The 19,366-nt window shown below is 39.5% G+C and overlaps 1 long non-coding RNA gene across 1 annotated transcript in view; it reads right to left on the bottom strand.

Moving 5' to 3' along the window:
• Positions 1-208: 208 nt before the first annotated feature.
• The window catches only part of LOC115275317, a 34,010-nt gene continuing 14,852 nt past the window's right edge, over positions 209-19,366 (bottom strand). The window contains exons 3-5 of the long non-coding RNA XR_003901484.1: positions 17,247-17,375; positions 2,988-3,052; positions 209-220 (exon numbers count right to left, since the gene is read on the bottom strand). This is a non-coding gene — a long non-coding RNA (uncharacterized LOC115275317). The remainder of the gene's footprint in view (positions 221-2,987; positions 3,053-17,246; positions 17,376-19,366) is intronic.

Here is a 19,366-nt window from a genome sequence, read left to right as displayed (position 1 = left end):
CAAGCCCACAAGCCAGCTCTCTAAGGACTGTAACACAGCAAGACTGAAATCCTTGAGCAACATATAATGTCAGTTCCTTCAACCAATGAAAAATCCCCAGCACCACAGAGGAGACCATGGAGTTTGGAATGAGCCAGGTGGGTCAAGACAAAAGAATACCTGTTACCATCATGCATGTTAAGGAAAAGTCCTGAAGACCATTTCAGTGGTTCCACATAGCCTGTAAGACAAAGTATGAACTTCTAAGCATAATCTACAAGCCCTCCATGGCCTAATTCTGCCATTTTCTCTAGTCTCATCTCTTACCACTCTCTGCCTCAGAGAGCTGCTCCATGCTGCTTATAATTCTGTGCATACCATGATGTTTCTCTTCCAGGGGTCTCTTTCACACTGTGCCCTCCACCTGGAAGACACTTCTCTTCTTCCATCCCTCCCACCAAAATCCTCCAATTCTCCTGCTTGACTCCTTGTCTTCTAAAGCTCAACAACCCCAGGAGTGCCTGGGTGGCTCAGTCAGTTAGGCATCCAACTTCAGCTCAGGTCATGATCTCCCAGTTCATGGGTTTGAGCCCTGTGTTGGGGTCTGTGCTGACAGCTCAGAGCCTGGAGCCTGCTTCACATCTGTGTCAGCCCCTGCCCTACTCGCTCTCTCTCTCTCTCTCTCTCTCTCAAAAATAAACAAACATTAAAACAAACAAACAAAAACTCAACAACCCCAGGGAGTCTCCCACAAACTCTGTCACATGCTTTTTCCATGTGTCCCATAATTTACTGGGCACAAGCCTTATTGCTGTATTTACCATCCTGCTTTATGACTAACCACCTCCAAATCTTCTAGTCTAAACTGTCAGCAGCAGGAGGACAGGACCCCATGTTTTTCAGGGATGCAGAACCAGTGCCTGGCACTGTGTGTGGTACATAGCAGTACCGAAATGGTTACTGGAGAAGCGATTCCTGGATGAGGAATGAATGACTAATGGATGTCTGAGACATGGAAAAAGAGGAAAAGAAGGAAACCACACCTTACAGACCACCTACTATCCACTCCAACCACTCCCACCCAGAGATGTGGAAGTACTTAGGTGATTCTATGTAGGAAACACTTAACACTGGGGTCTCTATGGTTGTCACACTAGCTCTTCTACCACACAGAGGGGATATACTCTAGCCCTGTGTATATTCAATTTCTTTCTCCAGAGATGGCCTTAAAGTTACATTTCTTTTTTTTTTTTTTTATCTTCTGATACAGAAAAATCCCCAGGGCTCAACCACTAATCACATTAGACTGTTTGTCACTTCAGTCGACACCAGAGGTGAAGCTATGCCCATTCCAGCCTCAGCTCGTCATCAAACCTGATGACACTGTGATGATAAGTGACAGGAGACAAGGCTAGCATACGTGCGCCACCCACTGCTGGCTATCTGAGAGATTTAGCTGACAAGCATTTTAAGAGCAGGAGGAAAGGAAGTTGTTTCTCAAAATTTGTGGTTGGAATAAAAAGGATAGGTAAAGTACTCTTCAGACAGCATCGTGATCCAAGCAGTATTAAGTGATGTAATATTTTTTGTGAGCCATTCAACCCATTAGTCCCTGACATAATAATAAATATGTTACAAATACCCAGTTCACATTACAACCTTGCTTTCCAAGAGACCAGTTGATCACTACTTACACCACACAGGAGTCAATATGGGAGCTATACGGGAATAGAAAAATGTTTATTTTGTGGCTCCTCAAAAGGTTATCAATTCAGCCTATTTGCTACAATGCACACTTTGTTCCATTAATACATTTAACAAATATTTGTTGAGGGCTCACTCTGTGCACACCAATACACTAAGTATCGGAGGCTCAGTTGGGTCAAGAGGGGATGACAAGGCTAGGAGGGTGAACTGACATCTAAAATGCAAGCTGATGAGATCCTGAAATAAATCCTTCTTTGGCAATTTTTTAGTGTTGTTCCCTTTAACTTTGTGGTTCCAAACTGGGTTTGCAACATTTGTGATAGCAAGTGTCAAGTTTATGTTCTGTCTTTCTTAAAAGGTGAAGTAGAAGTAGCTTTTGGATACAAGCAGAAGTCTTGACTAAAGATGCAACAAGAATTTATTCATTAATGGAAGATACAGCATCTACAGTAGCTCTGATCTAGAATATTCTGGCAAGAAAACTAGGAGAAATGGAAAGGTAATGAAGAAACTCCAGGAGCTTGAGAGAATTCAGAGAACGAGGAGAGGTGTTGAAAGGTTACATGAATAATTAATGTTCAATAAAATTAATAGTGATTAATAGCAAAGTGACATTTCATCTTAACACCTGGTACCAGATAGTCTCTTGGAGAGAGAATGAAAATCATCGGAGAAATGACTTATAAGGACTGGAGTTGGTGGTGCAAGCCTAAGGATTTAGAACCAGTTCTCTGAGAAGGGCAAAAGGAAAGGGAAAGAGTTGATTTTTCTCCCAAGGGCAGGAGAGACTAATGAGAAAATAGGGAAAGTAGTGCTGATACTGAGCATAGAGATATGAACCAAGAAAGCCACTGGCACAAAGTGGGCTCTAAAGAATTTCAGAAAAGAGAAATTCTAATACCCAAGATAAAAGTTGCTTCACATGCAAGTGTGCAATGTCAACCTCTCCTGTGTCCCTCCAAAAGTTACAAAGTTCTCAAACAACTTTAGGCTTCTAGAGTTTTCCTGGAACCCATGGAGTTTTATATTGTATTACACAGAGAAGCACAGTAAAACATATGTGTGGGAGCAGAATCCCTGAGACAAACAAGGGCAAGGGATTATAATCCCCGCAAAGAATTCACCCAACCCTTGAAAACCCTCACAGACATTCGAGGGGCTGCTGACTTCTAGGTTACTTTGTTTTATTTCCTGTGAGAATTTATGCTTTCAGTGGCAACTGAAAGAAAAGTAGAGACTATTTCTCAAACTTTTGCAGCCACTGGAGTTGGTATCAGGGCCGCAATTCTTGGGTATCTTACCTGCAGGGTTGTGATTGTGCTAGCTGGCCTTCAAACAATCAAAATCTGCAAAGCCATCTTTCTTCCTTGGCAGAAAAGTAAAAGTTTCTAATCAAAAGCAAGACTTCGCAATTAAAAGCACAGCTGAAACTTAATCAGTTGGAATGGTCAAATAAATGGTACACTTTCTTTCCTAATCTGCCACTGAGTGCAAACAGACAATAGAGGCAAATGATTTCTATGAAAGTTCATAAAATATGACCATAACTTTTAAGGGAAACTTGAACTCAGCAATTGAAATAAGCCTCCTTTTTTCCATCTACAAATTAAATTATTTTAAAGTTATGTTTAAAATATTTTTAAGTTTATTTATTTATTTTGAGTAAGAGAGAACATGAGCTGGGGACAGTCAGAGAGAAAACGAGACAGAGAGAGACAGAGAGAGAGATAGAGAGAAAGAATCCCAAGCAGGCTCTGCAGGGTTAGTGCAGAGCCCAATGTGGGGCATAAACTCACAAAACTATAAGATCATGACCTGAGCTGAAATCAAGAGTTGGACCCTTAACTGACTGAGCCACCCAGGTGCTCCACAAAATGAAACTATTAATGGTGACATTTGAATAAGGTCTGCAGTCCAGTTAACAGTATTGAACCAATGTCAGCTTCCTGGTTTTGATAATGTATATAGTTATGTAAGATGTCTTTGTAAGTTGGGTTAAGACAACATAGGACCTCTCTGTGCTAGTATTAACTTCTTATAAGTCTACAATTACTTTAAAAAGTTGGAAAGAGGGGCGCCTGGGTGGCTCAGTCAGTTAAGCGTCTGGCTTTGGCTCAGGTCAGATCTCACGGTTCGTGGGTTCGAGCCCCGTGATGGGCTCTGTGCTGACAGCTAGCTCAGAGCCTGTTTCGGATTCTGTGTCTCCCTCTCTCTCTGACCCTCCCCTGCTCACACTGTCTCTCTCTGTCTCTCAAAAATAAATAAAAAGCATTAAAAAAAATTTTTTTTAAGTTGGAAAGAAATGGTATTAATACTATCTTTTTCACAAGGTAGTTAGTAATGACCTAGATAAAATATGAAAACATATTGTTAAATTGCCCAAAGTGCCTGATTCTTGTTGGTTTACTAATCATTCCTATTCTTGAGCTCTCAAAACCAACGTTCTAGTAACTTTTCTTAGGATAATAATAGCTAATGCATATGTACCCCTTCCATGTGTCAGCTATCATTTTAGTTTTTTTATGTCTCTTACCTCATACAAATCTCTCAACAATTTCATGATTGAATACTAATGGTTTTCTTTTTGCAGGTGAGCAAAATGAGGCTGAGGGATGAGACATTTGGTGAAAGTCACATAGGTAAGAAGTGGGGGAAATTGGGTCACAAAGCTGGATCTAAGGTTTTAGCACTGGAGCTCTTAAATGCCACACACAATGTCTCTCCTTTTGCAGTCTCACCTCCCTCAAGTACCAGAATAAAAGAGATTATGGTTTGTATTAATTTTCTATTGCTGTGTAACAAACCATAGCAAACTCAGTGGCTTAAAGCAACACTCACTGATCATCTCATCATTCTGTAAGTCAGAAAGTTGGAGCATGGCATGGCTGGGTTCACAGCTCACATGCTCATCGACTGAAATCAAGGTGTTGGGTAGCTGTAGTTTCATCTAGAGATCAAGGTTCTCTCCAAGTTCAGATGGTGGTGGCAAAATTCATTTCTTCACATTTGTAGGACTAAAGTCTCCATCTCTTTGCTGACTGCCAAACAGAGGACACTCACATCTAGAGGGAACCCTGATATCATGCCATGTAGCCCCCCTTATATTCACAGCCAGCAATGGAGATTCTCTGTACATGAAATCCTTTTGTATTTCAAATCCCTATCTCCCGAAGAGTCCAGACCCTTTTAAGGGCTCATCTAACTAGGTCATGTCAGTCCAGGCTAATGTTCCTTTCTTAAAGCCATCTGTGTCACATAAATAACCTAAAGATAACACGGCATATTTGAGAGTCACAGCTTAGGGATTACCCAAGGGTGAGGCTCTTCAGAGTCATCTTAGAATTCTTCCTACCCCAGGACTTTCTCTGCTTTTCCAACACTGTCAACCTTCTCCTTAACCTTAAAGGACTAGGGTATGAACAGATGAAAGACCTCCTCAAGTTAACCTCAAAATGCAATTAACTGGCTGACCTAGCCCTTTAGAATGTATTGTACAACTGGGCAATGCAGTATGCTCCTTCCAGTTCCCAGAGCTCCTTGATGAATGGAGATTTAAAAGTGCACCAAGAGTCAATGTTCTGTTGTTGTTGTTTATTTACTGTCCTATGTTCACTAGGACAGAAACCCCTATGAAAAGGATATATCAAAGAGCATGCAGAATGACAACTTATCAAGATAACCAGTAGAATCCAGATTACATTCAGTCATGCAATATGGTTACTCTTCCAGGGACTCATAGAGGCACAACTCTCCAAACAGACTATTTTGAATATTTTCCTGTCTGCTGCTAAATGTTAAATCTGAAAAAGCCAAAAATATTAAACTATCAAAAGTTTTAGTCCTCTCTCTCCATCAGAGGACAAAGAGAATGCTATATTCACCTCCAGTTCGTCTTCATCTCCCCCATCCCCCCACCCTGTTCCTGCAAGACCTCCCACTCTCCAGAAGAGAACATCAGTGCCAGACTGTTACTCGGATTTTTCAGTGCCTCATTACAGAAGGGACAGGAAGAACAAGACTGAGGAAGGTTGAAGTAGGAAAGTCCTTTACAAGAAAGGCTAAGTCAATCCATAAAATAAAAAGCTGGAAGAGAAAGACGAGATAAGAGGGGAACATGTAAGCAAGGTGAAAGCAAACAGGAGCAGGGGGTGGAATTAGAAAATGAACTACTAGAGAGAATATGGGATAGGAAAAACTAGGAATCTTTCAACCTCTTCCGGGGAAAAAATAATCTTAGTCTGAGTATTAATATGCTTAAGGGGAGAGGATGCTCCTAAATCAACTAAAACTATACATGAAATTGTGTGTGAATATACTTTTTTGAAAATTATTCTCTAAATTCCATAAGATTCTGTAAGGGTTACTAGACCCTAAAAATATTGTGAGAAAGATACTATGACTAGGGAAAAGCTCCAGAAAAGGCCTGTATTCTTCTGGATAAGATACAGGTTTGTTATAGTAAAGGATTCAGACTATTATAGGCATGCGGGGACCCTCAGGATATAAGTCACTGGCTTCCTGGTTATGCATGGGGGAAAACATACCTGGCACATACATCATAAAAGTGTACCCAATATTTGATGACTGAGAAAGCTGGCCTAGTAGATATTCTATTGTCACTTGGTAAGAGTTTGTGGTAGCCAGCCTCCAAGATGGTAACCAATGGTCCCTGCTTTCTGGTTTCCACACTCTTTTGCACACTGAACCAGGGGTGGCCTGTGTGACCAACAGAACACAGAAGTGGTAATGTGATGCTATGGAGATCAGGTGTTGTGGCCCCTGCCTTGATCTTTTGGATTGCTTACTCTGGGAAAGCTAGCTACCATGTCAAGAGGGCACTCAAGTTGCCCTGGAGAAAGTCCCATGTGGAGAGGAACAGAGATCTCTCACCAAGAGCCAGCATCGGCTTATCAGCCACGTAAATGAGCCAAATTGGAACTGGATCCTCCAGTTCCCATCAAACCTTCAAATGACTGCAATCCTGACTGATGTCTGAATGCATCCTCATGATATATTCAAGCAAGAACTGCAGTCATGCTTCCCCAGAATACCTGATCCACATATGTTATACGAAATAATCAATTATTATATTCTAGAAGCCACTGAATTTTTGGAATAATTTGTTATCTCGTATTTTGCTAGTTAATAGATAGGCCAATATGCAGAGGTGGTGCTCAGTTATGAATTACTAACATTGATATTCAATCTAATATAAACAAAGGTAACATCTAATCTGATAAAAACATCATAAAGGTTGTCGTTATGGTGCCATAACTTACAAAGCACACAATAGCACGTTTTTACCATTGGCTGGGAATGATGTTTATTCCCTTCTGACTACAGTGGGAAAATGCAATGCTTATATTTTCTTTTGCCATACTGATTTCGTAATCTACTATAGATCCCTTTAACTCTAACCACTACCTACCTAACAACACCACCAAAGAAAATCCACATCCTTTTTATGTTGTCAGCCTTTACAATAACAGAGGGAAAAGCTTATACTAATCCTCAGCTGGATTTAGAAACCAAAGAAAGTGAAATGTGGCAGAATGCTAGTGACATAATCATGAAAATGATCAAATTGGCATTAATACCCTTGATGGAATTTGTTTAGGTAATAAATTTAAATGTATTCACTATACACCTTGCATAATATAATATTCTCTACAATCAAAAATTAATAAGCCTGAAAGTCTACAATGTTTTTATTTCTGAAAAGCACAAATATTATGGCCTCATAAGAAGAAACGAGTGATCTCAATATTTTCTCCCTCATATATAAGGCAATTAAAGATGAAACAACCACGAAGAAATATTAATGATTACAAAATTAAAACCATTAAGGAAAAACTCACAAATGATGGATTTTAGAAACTAGATCATTAAAGCCTAGTAATTTCCAAGGTTTGCTGAGCAGATAAAGTATTATTTATTTACAACATGAGGAATTATAGTCCCTCCCTTTTGCAGTCCTCTGGTAATGACAAACAGTGTTATTTGGGGTTTTTTCAGAAGGCAAACTATATATTCCTAAAAGCAAACTATATTTGTGTTTTCACAAATTCTCACCCAAAAATAAATAAATAAACATTTAAAAAAAAAGAAGTCCAAGTAGGACACTTAGATGATTGCTGAGCTTTTTTTGAAAATCTTTTCAAACATCTAATAGCAGGGATGAATATGTCTGTAGCAAGTGACAGGAACTAAGTTAAACTAGTTTAGGCAATAATAAAAATAAATAAAATAATAATAGCAACACAAGTGAAATTTATTAAATATTTACTGTAGATTGAAAAAGTGGCCATAATTACTCCTAGCTCTCCCTCCATTCAAACGCTTTGCAATGTGACAGATTCTCCCATGAAAAGATAGTCTACTTCTCCATTTCACAGATGAGGCCTGGCCTCATGACTTGCTTGGTCTAAACACCGTGTGCGAAAAGATGTGGGCAAGCCTGCTGGAGGTTGTAGGACCATGGAGTGTCAAACAGAGCCATCTCAGAAACTTACCACAGAGGCATGAGTGAGCAGATCAGAGATAAGAATAACCACCCTGCAGAACCCAGCCCAAAAGGCCAACCCACAGAATCACAAGCTCAATTGATGGTTGCTTTAAGACACTAACTTTGGGGAAGTTTATTATGTGGCAATAGGTACCTGGTATGTGCCAGACACTACTTGAAGTGTTTTACGCACATTATTTAATACAATTCTCGCCACGTGCTTTGAGGAGGTAGGATTATTATCTCCATTCTAGAGGTGAGAACTTGAGGCACAGAACAACAAAGGTAATTCATTGTTTAATGTACCTGGAATATACCAGTGAGATGATCCTACTGGATTCGAGTATGACTGGTCAAGATCTTTAGGCAATGTCACCAGGACTGTGCATTAATTATTCTCCATTTTTGGCTCCACTTTTCTCATCTATGTATGGATTTATCCTCAAAGTCTCTCTCACTGTGGCTGGCTATCTACACATAATCCAGAGGATAATAGCTCAAATAAAAGTCTAGGGAGGCTCTGACAAGCTACACCTAATCATGTGCCCAGTACAGGGACCAGTGGGCAGTGATTGACAATTCCATCAAATCACTTGGTGGGGATGGGCTAGAGAGTAATAGTACTGTGACGGAGAAATGAGTACTGGGCGGACAATAGCATTACGTCCTCTGCAATAACTCATAGATTCATTAAGTGGATTCTAGGGCTTCTGAGTGCTAATGTGATTGGAAACATTTGAACTATAACATCAAGTCTGTCTAGAACCTGGGTACCGTCCAACACACAAAACCAAGGACTCCGCTCTTCTAGTCCCCAGGTGCCTTCTCTTCCCACATCTCTCTATGCCACCTTGCCAGAGCTCCTCTCCCTGAATAATAAGAACACTCTCTGGCACTTTTTAGTTTTATAGATTTAGCTGATGTTTGAAGAACAGCATTTTCTCCACAGCTAAATTGGAAAGTGGATTATTTGCTTTACAAAAGGATTCTTGACTTTACAAAGGATTTCCCAGAAGAGGACTTTAAAAAGCAACCTCCCCCTAGTGCATTTAAAATATAATTCCATTTGCAAGCTACTGCTTCTCAATACCTCAAATTAAGTCTACTTGAGGGGCTGGGCTAGGCAGTTTCAAAGAGTCTTTCCAACTTCAAAAGTACATGAGTCTGTGACCAACTGCTAACAGCAAAAGGACCAGGATAGTGGTACTTGTTGCTCTCACCTACAAAAGGGGTGTAAGAATTTCACCCTACCTCAAAGATACGTTGTAAGGACCAAATTAGTTAAGATTCATGAAATGTCTAGTACATTGCTAGTACAAATCAAGTAGTCTGCCTGCAACTGCTTTGACTAGTTTCCAATCCATTTTGGCTTCCACAGCCAGAGGTATCCATTTAAAATGTAAATTCCACCTTGCCACACCATTCCACTCAAAATCTCAATGGTTTTTCAATGCTGCAATTAAAACCTAATTCCTTGGAAGATTCAATGAGGGCCCAATGCCTGCCCTTCCCCTGGCTGCCTAGTATCATTACTCGCCATTCTTATTCCCATCTTTACACAAAACCTGTTATTTTTTCCAGGTTCTCCTCTTGTTCTCGCTTATCCCGTGAGCCTCATCCCAATTTCTGTGCTCTACTTTGCAATGAAACCTCTTGAAAGATTTGCCCATGTTCATAGTCTTCGGTTGTTCCCTCCCAACTCCCTACTTGAAATCTCCACTTGGACATAAAATGTAAATTTTATTTCAGCATGTCTAGCACCAAACTCCTAGTCACCTTTTTGCCTACCTTGCTCTCCCTGGACTTTTTCTTACATAAGTTGATGCAAATCCAGCCTTCTGGAAATCTTGCAGAATGTCCCATCATCCATATCCATCAGTTAAGCCTGTTGCCTCATCTTCAGAGTAAAAGTGAAGAATGACTACTTCTCATTAACTGCACTGCCTTCCACTGGCCTATGCCATAGCCATCTATTGTTAGAATCACTGCAATAGTCTCCTCATGACCTTGGCTTCCAACCTTGGCTTCCAAACCTTTATTTTCAGTAGAGTGGGAAGATAAATGCTTTTTAAACAGCAAGTCGGATCATGTCCTGATTACTGAAAACTCTCCAGTAGCCATTTCACTCGCAGCAGAAGCCAAAGTCCAACAATGATCTAAAGGCCACCTGGAATCTAACCACTACCCAGATCTTTTTGGCTTATTTCCTACTAACTCTCCACCTAGTCTACTCTGCTCCAGCCATGCCAGGCTCCAGCCTTTCCTGAACATGCCAAGCATAAGCCCACCTTTTAAACCGGCTATTCTATTTGAAACACTTTGTACTGGTTATCTATCTGTGGAGCTCACCCCCTTACCCTCCAGACTGTCACCCTCTTGATTAGTCTCCTCAAAATTAGGAGTTGTGCCGACCTGGAGGTACTCATGATTCTCTTTACCTCTTTCTACCCTTTTCCTTTATCACTTTCTAATGCACTATATAACTTCATTATTAGGTTTATTCTCCATTGACTCTCCCTTTCCCAAATATATTAGCTCTTCAAGGACTGAAATTTAGTGTGTCTTGTTCATGGATCCTACACAATCAGGAAAAAGGTCCAGCATATAACAGGTGCTCAATAAATATGTTAACTAAGCATATGCTCTTGTCATGCTGGTCTTCCATTCCCCCGAAACTTGAGGCTGTAGCTCATACATCACTTCTTTAGAAAAACCTTCAATGATCTCCATGATAAATTTCCTCAGTGACAGACCTTTCCTTCATAGAACTTCTCTTTTGAAGCTTATTTATTCTGAGAGACAGTGTGTGCAGTGAGTGACAGAATGAGAGGAAGGGAGAGAATCACAAAGAGGCTCCATGCTGTCAGTGCATAGCCCAGTGTGTGCTCTGTCTCACCAATCTGGAGATCATGGGCCGAAATCAGGAGTCAGATGTTTAATCAACTGAGCCACTCAGGTATCTCTCCTTCAAGAACTTTTGAGACATCTAACTTATATTTGCTCTGTGACTACCCAAGCTCTCTTAGGACAGGAAAAACTCTGTTTTTATTTATCATCTTTATCACTAGCAGCTAAGAGATTTTTCATGTAGTAGCTATTCAACAAATACTGTTAAATAAATGAATAGTAGTTATTTATATTATTATAAGAAGTGAATATTCCTTTATTCATCGATGTTCCCCAAGCACATACATGATTAGAATGATTAAAATCAGCCTTCTTTAGGAGTGCATGGGTGGGTCAGTTAAGCATCTAACTCTTGATTTTGGCTTAGATCTTGATCTCACAATATGTGGGATCAAGCCCTCCACCGAGCTTTGTTCTCTCTCTCTCTGCACCCCCACTGCTGGTGCATTCTCTCTCTCTCTCTCTCTCTCTCTCAAAATAAATAAATAAACTTCTAAAAAATCATTAAAAGTGTTTTAATGTATACCTATTTATTTTGAGAGAGAGAGAATGAAAGAGAGAGAGAGAGAGAGAGAGAGAGAGGGAGAGAGAGGTGGAGAATATCTCCAGCAGGCTCCACACTGTCAGTGGAGAGCCCAGCACAGGGCTCAAACTCACAAACCATATCATGACATGAGCTGAAACCAAGAGTCAGACATTTAACTCACTGAGCCTCTCACGAATCCCTAAGTTTTTTTTTTAATCAACATCCTTTATTTGCTACTTGCAAAACTGCTAATTTCCCCCCCAAAAGGCCAGTGGTAACCTGTAGGGCTCCTGTAGATACTTGGCTTTCTATACACTGTGTGGCTAAAGGACTTTACCCAATGATCTGACTGCCTTCTATTAGAACTTTACCTCAGTAGTATCTGTTTTAATCTGAAAAAGGCCCTTTTATTTCCATCTTACACACATGCAGATATTTCTGTTTTATCAATAACAAATTGAAATTTGTTTACAGTACCTGGGTGGTTCAGTTGGTTTAAGCATCTGACTCGATTTTGGCTCAGGTCATGATCTCACCTACTTTGGGCTCTATGCTGACAGCGTGGAGCCTGCTTAGGATTCATTCTCATTCTCATTCTAATTCTCATTCTCATTCATTCCCTCTCTCTCTCTCTCTCTCTCTCTCTCTCTCTCTCTCCCTCCCTCCCTCTTTCTGCCCCTCCTCCACAAACACATATGTGCATGTGCTGTCTTATTCTCTCTCAAATAAACCTAAAAAAAAAAAGAGAGAGAAACTTGCAGAATACACTCCAAAAACATTCATTCTTAATCTTTTCAATTTCAATTTATGACAGATTAATTCAAACTTCATCACCGTAAGAGAGATGAGCATAATTGCTCATTAAAAAGATGGTGGTCCATCTCTGATCTTCCAATAACTGTAAATTCTGATATTCTACATGCATGGAATTATGACTAACTGAATTAGGGCTGACATCGTATAACCTGGCTTTGTTGGGTTGTGTTAGTAATTTAACACAGAAAATTACTGATATAATACTCTGGCTAGTAAAATTAAATAGAACTTCTTTCCTGATACACTGTGGCCATTTTAATCTGGGACTTCAGAAGGCTCAGAATGAAGAGACATGGGTTAACTACTTATGTATTCCTAGTTTTCTCCTCAGAACATTTACATAGTGTGTCCCTGTTGGGATGTTCAAGATTGACTGCTGAGCACTAAATAGTCTGGGCCCAGCCACAGAAATAGATTAGTACACAGAGGCCTGATGGAATTTTCCTCTTAAGAAGGGCTCCAGCTCTCCTTCCCACTCCACTCTGAACAGACACTATAACTCTTGTGTGTGTCTGAGGCCTTGGTAAATACAGCAGTGGCATAGAGGGAGGATTAGGCATCTTACATTTGCCAAGGACTCTTGAGAGAAAAAGGAGACACTTTAACAATTTTACTGCCAAGTATTTCAAGCATATAAAAATGTATACAAATAGTAAAACTAACACTCTTGTACCCACTACCAAACTTTGACAAATATTAATATTTTACTTTGTATCAGATCTACTAGAAATAGAAGGGGAACATCAGAGATGTGGTTGGTGCTGAGGACCCCACCTGTACCTCTCATTCACCTGCCTTCCTTCCAAGATATATTTACTCTCCAGAGTTTAAAGTTTACATTGACATATGTGGTTTTATTGACATCTATATATTTTGTGTGTTTTAAGACGTATTCTCTCTGCAAGTTGTACGTACACACATATACACACATACATTCCTTGGCTCATTATTCTATTTTTCAGATGTGTCCATATTAAAACTGGAATAAATCACATTCCATTTCATCTACTTTAAATGACTGAATTGCATTACAGCATTAAAACACACAACTGATGGGCAACTGGGTGGCTCAGTTGATTAAGTGTCTGACTTTGGCTCAGATCATGATCTCACAGTTCATGGGTTTGAGTCCCACATCAGGCTCTGTGCTGACAGCTCAGAGACTGGAGCTTCCTTCAGATTCAGCATCTCCCTCTCTCTCTGCCTCTCCCCTGCTTGTTATTCTTGCTCGTGCTCTCTTTCTCTCAAAAATAAATTAACATTAAACTCCTAATTGATGAACTCATTCTCATGGTGGTGTGTGTTCATGTTGTTTGTTTTTCTTGGTGTGGCAGGGGTACTGAGGTAGGAATGAGGGAAGAATAAAGAGCTACTTTTTCTTTCTAGTGATTCCAACCTGTACCCTGCAAGAGATCCTGTGTGGTTGTGAGATGTCTGTAATGGTTCATTTTATGTGTCAAGTTGGGTGAACCATGGTGTCGAGATTTTTCGTTAAACATTATTCCAGAAAGTTCTGTGAGGCTGTTTTATGGATAAGATAAACATTTAAATTGATGGAATGTGATTAAAGCAGATTGCTCTCCATAATGTGGGTGAACTTCAATCAATCAGTTGAAAGCAGTAAGAGAAAAAAAGACGGAGGTCCCCTGAGCAAGAAGGAATTCTTCCAGCAGACTGCTTTGTCCATGTCCAATAAAATTCAACTCTTCCCGGAGTCCCCAGCCTCCCAGGTCATCTGGTAGATTTTGGATTCACTGAGTCTTCAGAATCGCAATTCCTTAAAATCAATATATCAATTATCAATCAATCAATCTGTGTGTGTGTGTGTGTGTGTGTGTGTATGTGTGTGTGTGTGTACAAATATATAATGAATGTACCTACCCACACATCCTGATCCTTCTATTTTTCTGGAAAACCCTGACTAATGTAATGTCAAAACACAAATTTCACTTGTTTTCATTTGTACTCCTTTGTCTTTGGAGATCAAGAAACTTAGGCATGGAGCAAAAATGATGGCGATATTTGTTTAGTGTACATTTTTCTAGTTCACCAAAACTTATACTTTCTACCCTGGCCATGACTTATTTTCGCTACTCTCTGTGTTTATTAAAAGATGTAAGATGAGGGGAACCTGGGTGGCTCAGTCAGTGAGGCTTCTGACCAGCTCAGATCATGATCTCGGGGTTCATGAATTCAGGTCCCACACTGGGCCCTGTGCTGACAGCTCAGAGCCTGGAGCTTGCTTCTAATTCTGTGTCTCCATCTCTCTCTGCCGCTCCCACATTTGTGCTCTGTTTCTCTCTGTCTCTCAAAAATGAATAAACATTAACAAAAAAAGAATTAAACAAAGAAGATGCAAGATTAATCTCTGTAGGCACTCAACTAGTGTTTATTAAGTTATTAGGTGAATAAATGGGTGGTAATTTCAGAGAGCCAAACAGGGATAACAGTAATAAAGCAACCAATTAACAAAAAAATCCATCAATAAAAATGCAGCTGTGTGGCATGGTCATATATTTAGCACTATGCTGCAAAGTGTTGGGTAATGGAGTCCAGAGAGACTTGGAAAAATAATTGCAATGGTGACATTTAAGTTAAAAAAAATAAAAGCAATAAAAAATGCTGGTGCAAAAGGAGCACATGATAAAAGCAAATATTAAAAGAATCATAAGAAACTAGTGATAAAAATAAATATGAGGAGAATGAGAGGAAACATGATACAATAAAAAGAATGCTCGATTTGGGAACCAAAGGTCTATATTCAAATCATAACACTGCCACCTTCTGTCCCATATAACTCTTGGCCAAACAATTAACTCTCTATCCATCTTTGCCTTTTCTACAGAAAGGCTTTCAATTGTCTCTCACTGTGCTCACCCTCTAGATTGCCCATGTGTTGAATAGTGTATAAATTAGTTATATGAACATCAAGTACTAATTTATTGATTTCCGTCTACCCTCTGTCCGTCAATCTCAAAAGCTAGTCGGTTAACCAGGCAAAGCAACATTCAGCACTCAACGGTGCCATCTTTAAATGAAACCATTGATTGATCTCTGTCAACATCCAGTGACATGACCAAGTACAGGAAGAACCACTCTGTTACTTCTTGGATGACTTCACATTTTACATCCTGTTCTGGAAACTTCAGAATCTTGTGACAGGTCAGATCATGGAACATAGGTCATGTAAATACTTTCAAGTTGCTCAAATCAGCAATCCCATAACAAGATAGGTGGCCAGATAAAATTATCAGAAGTCCAGATGGCATTCAACTGAGTTTATTGCAGGAGAATTCCTTCTCAAAACATCCAGGGGTTGAGTTCTCCTTTATGCTACCACTTTGTGGAAATGTTTTGTGTTTAATCAACCTCTCTTTGCCCACATGCCTGAGAAATGCAATTCCCTTTACAATAGGGAAAATTGGCCCCTGACTGATTTCCATTATATTTATATATCCTTTGCCTTGCTGAGCATGCATCGGCTGGGTCTCTGCAGTGACAAACTGATGGATGGGGCTCTCTGGAGTGGAGAGGAGATGCATCTCCATAGGACAGAGTTCCTCCTTCCCATCTATCTGCTCTGAAGGTATATCATCTCCCAGCTGGAAGCCTCAGAAACACAACACAAAGATCCTGAGATACAGCTAAGAGCTTTGAAAAAGAGAACTGAGAAATATAAAATACAGTGAAAGATGTCAAGAGTATTCTGTTACAGTCCTGGCTCTACTGCTAGCTAAATAGGTGACCTTGGATAAATCACTTAAACTCATTAAGAAAATGGGATTCTTTATATCTCATTTATCTCAGGAAATAATCAAAAAGTGAAAAAATATTAGGAATGTAAGCTTTTAGATAAATATGATCATATATAGCATACTAGGGATGAAATTTCAAGATGCCTCCTTGCTCTCATTTGGCCACAGCAGTAGAGTTGTGTGGTTACATATAAGGTTTAAATCCTACCTCCAATTCTGGCCATACGTGTGACCTCACATAAGTTCTTCAAACTGAATTATCAGCAACCTTTTTTTCCCCTTAATCACAAAATAATTAGTTCACAGAGTTATTGTCACGTTAGTTCCATAATGACAAAACTAACATAACTGAGTTGATTCTAATTCTGACATCCTGTTAATTCTGGACATGCTGGTTTCATTTGGTGTATTATTGGTATAAAAGACTGAAAAGAAGTCAACTTCTAGGATGCTAACACAAATCATAGAGAAGGCAAAGTTCCCTTCTCTGCCTAGTACCAGCGTGCACCCCAAGACCCCCCTTCCTCCCCGCTGCTATCCCTTTAGTGAGCTCAATGGGATTTTAAAGCAGATCTCTCTCCACACTTCCCAATAGAAGAATGAAATACAGATATAAGACACTATCCTCAAGAATATACATTTTGTAAGGCCAAGCACAGAGCATGAGAAAATCTAGAGGAAAAATTCTAGAGTGTACACAAAAATCCTCACTACATAGGAGGTGAGAGATGGGAATTTTCCTAATGGGATACCAGTCACCATGGCTGAATGAGACATAATCACAGTTCTTTGAATGTCTACTGTGCAAACACTGTCCAACATACTTTATTATCTATAATTTCATTCAGTCCTCATAAATCTCCTTCAGAGTAAATATTATCACTTCCCCTTTATAGAGGAGGAAAGGCTCACAGTGATGTCTCCTGGATGAAGTCACACAGAAGTTATGAAAGGAGAGTGAGTCTATGATAGGTTTTTGCAGCTCTGACTTACACCTCACACTCCCAGATTTTTTAAACGTTCATTTGGCTGGTCACATAAAATAACTCACCCCTAAGTGTCCAGGGCAGTCTTCTGGATTCTGGACCTTGTGCTGTTATTTTCTTGCTTTCACTGACCCATTGGAAGTTTCAGTTCCCAAAATCTCCAGATAAATAGTGGTTCCAAAGGCTCCCTAAGCCTAAAATGGAGAAGAAAATATTAAGTAGACAAAATCCTAATTGCACAAATAAAAATAATGGCAGAATAGACCACTAAAAATAGGAACTAACATTTCCTGGAATGCAAGGGGAACAAAGTTTAAGACTTTATCTTGAAAAAATAAAACTAAAGTGTCTTAAAGGGAGTTAATTTCATATTTAATAAAAATATAAATTATACTACAATTATTTGATGATTATTAAAATTAGCAAAGAATATTTGAGATCATTTTCCAAAGAAATTACATAAATGTATGCCCATGACAACCTTCAATGGAAAGGGAATCATTCTTGCAAAAACACATTGGAAGTTCATCAATTCTCCCAAAGGGCTCCCTGCATCCTTTGATATTCAAATCATCAAATTATTCTCCTTTGAAGCCTATCGTGTCATCCTCCTTGTCGATTTTTCTCTTCTTCAATTATTAAGTGGTCTAACTCTGTCAGATCCTCATTTGTCAATTATTTTGCATGTGATTAGAGAAATTCTCTGTCATCCCTTCATCTTTTGCAAAATTCTGCAGCGTTTTCCAAGATGTGCAGATTCCTTCTGCAATCTCATTGGAATATACATGTGCTATGCTGTCAGATGTTTGACAGCACCCAGCAGAAGTAGTACCAACGTTGTGGATGTAGAGGGAAGTATGTTAAGTGAAGAGAGAGACTCTCATGGACACTAACTATAATGAGTGGACAGTTTATTAATACATACTGTCACGCACTTAGGCCTTTCATCCCACGCTCCTACATAGCTGTAACTTTAGGGATGATAGTAAATAATATTGTGATAAAAGGATTCCCTGTGTTAGAAAGACTAATAATTCCTAACTTCTGGAGAGCTCTTCACAGACAGCAAGCTACTTTCACATCCATCACCAGGGTCATCCTAACACTATCCTTTAAAGAGAGGTGGAGCAACTATTTTTATACACAGTTTTGTAGGTGAAGAAGCAGACTCAGCAAGGTATACCCTCTTTATGAATTTCTTCCTAACCTACTCTCTATCTTCATAGTAATAACTTTCATTTACTATTTTCTTGCTTGGAATTGAGTACTAAGTATTTTACATAGATCACCCCCATTTATTCCTGATAACTTAGTGAATGATCACAATTAGGCATTCTTAACTTAATTTTTTAAAAACAAAACTAAGGATAATTAAAGTCAAGGAACTTGTTGTGTTAAGTCACTTATTGCTACAACAATACTGTATACCTCAAAGGCTTCCAACAACCATCATGTATTTCTAACTCAAAGAATCATCTGGAGGGCTGACTTGACTTTGGTTCAGTTTGTGGGCTGGGCGCAGATCTGTTCCATGTGTCACTCATTTATGACCCAAGTGGAAGTTGCAGTAGTTAACTGGGGAAAGACCTCCTCATGACATGTCAGCAGTGTCTGAGGCTATGCTCGTGTTATATCCCCTAACGTGTCACTGTCCAAAATGAGTCACTGAATAAATACAACTCAATGGGAAAAGGATGTAGATAGAATCTGTCTACTCTGCTGGGAAGCACTGAAAAGTCATATGACTAGGAGTATAGGTGGATAATCCTATTAGAGGTGTGAGGAGGCAGAGAGGGTAACAGTTTTATATCTTCAACACAGTCATATCTTTCCAGTGGTCCAAGGCCCCCCAACACGTTCTGACTCCAGAGCCCATACCATTAACCACCTCAGTGTACTTTACTGGAACTGCACCCAATGCACAAAAGTAAGTCCCTGTGGTCATCTTGACACTAGATCACCACTTCCTCCTGACCAAAGTTGTTTGACACCTTCTAGCTGAACCTTCTTGATCCTCTTCTGTATATCTAACCTGGTGTAGCTCAGGAACTAACCCAGAACTGGGTGATTACTTTCTGTATTTCCAGGACAGCATCTAAGAATAAAAGATTTCCTCCTGGGCCGCACTGACCTTAAAATTATATATTGAAATAACTATTCTTAGTTCACAAGGCATTTTCATAGT

This window comes from Suricata suricatta, chromosome 12 (assembly GCF_006229205.1).
Source record: "Suricata suricatta isolate VVHF042 chromosome 12, meerkat_22Aug2017_6uvM2_HiC, whole genome shotgun sequence".
Taxonomy (NCBI): domain Eukaryota; kingdom Metazoa; phylum Chordata; class Mammalia; order Carnivora; family Herpestidae; genus Suricata; species Suricata suricatta.
Note: the sequence above shows the minus strand (reverse complement) of the source record. Positions and strands in the feature narration are given on the sequence as shown.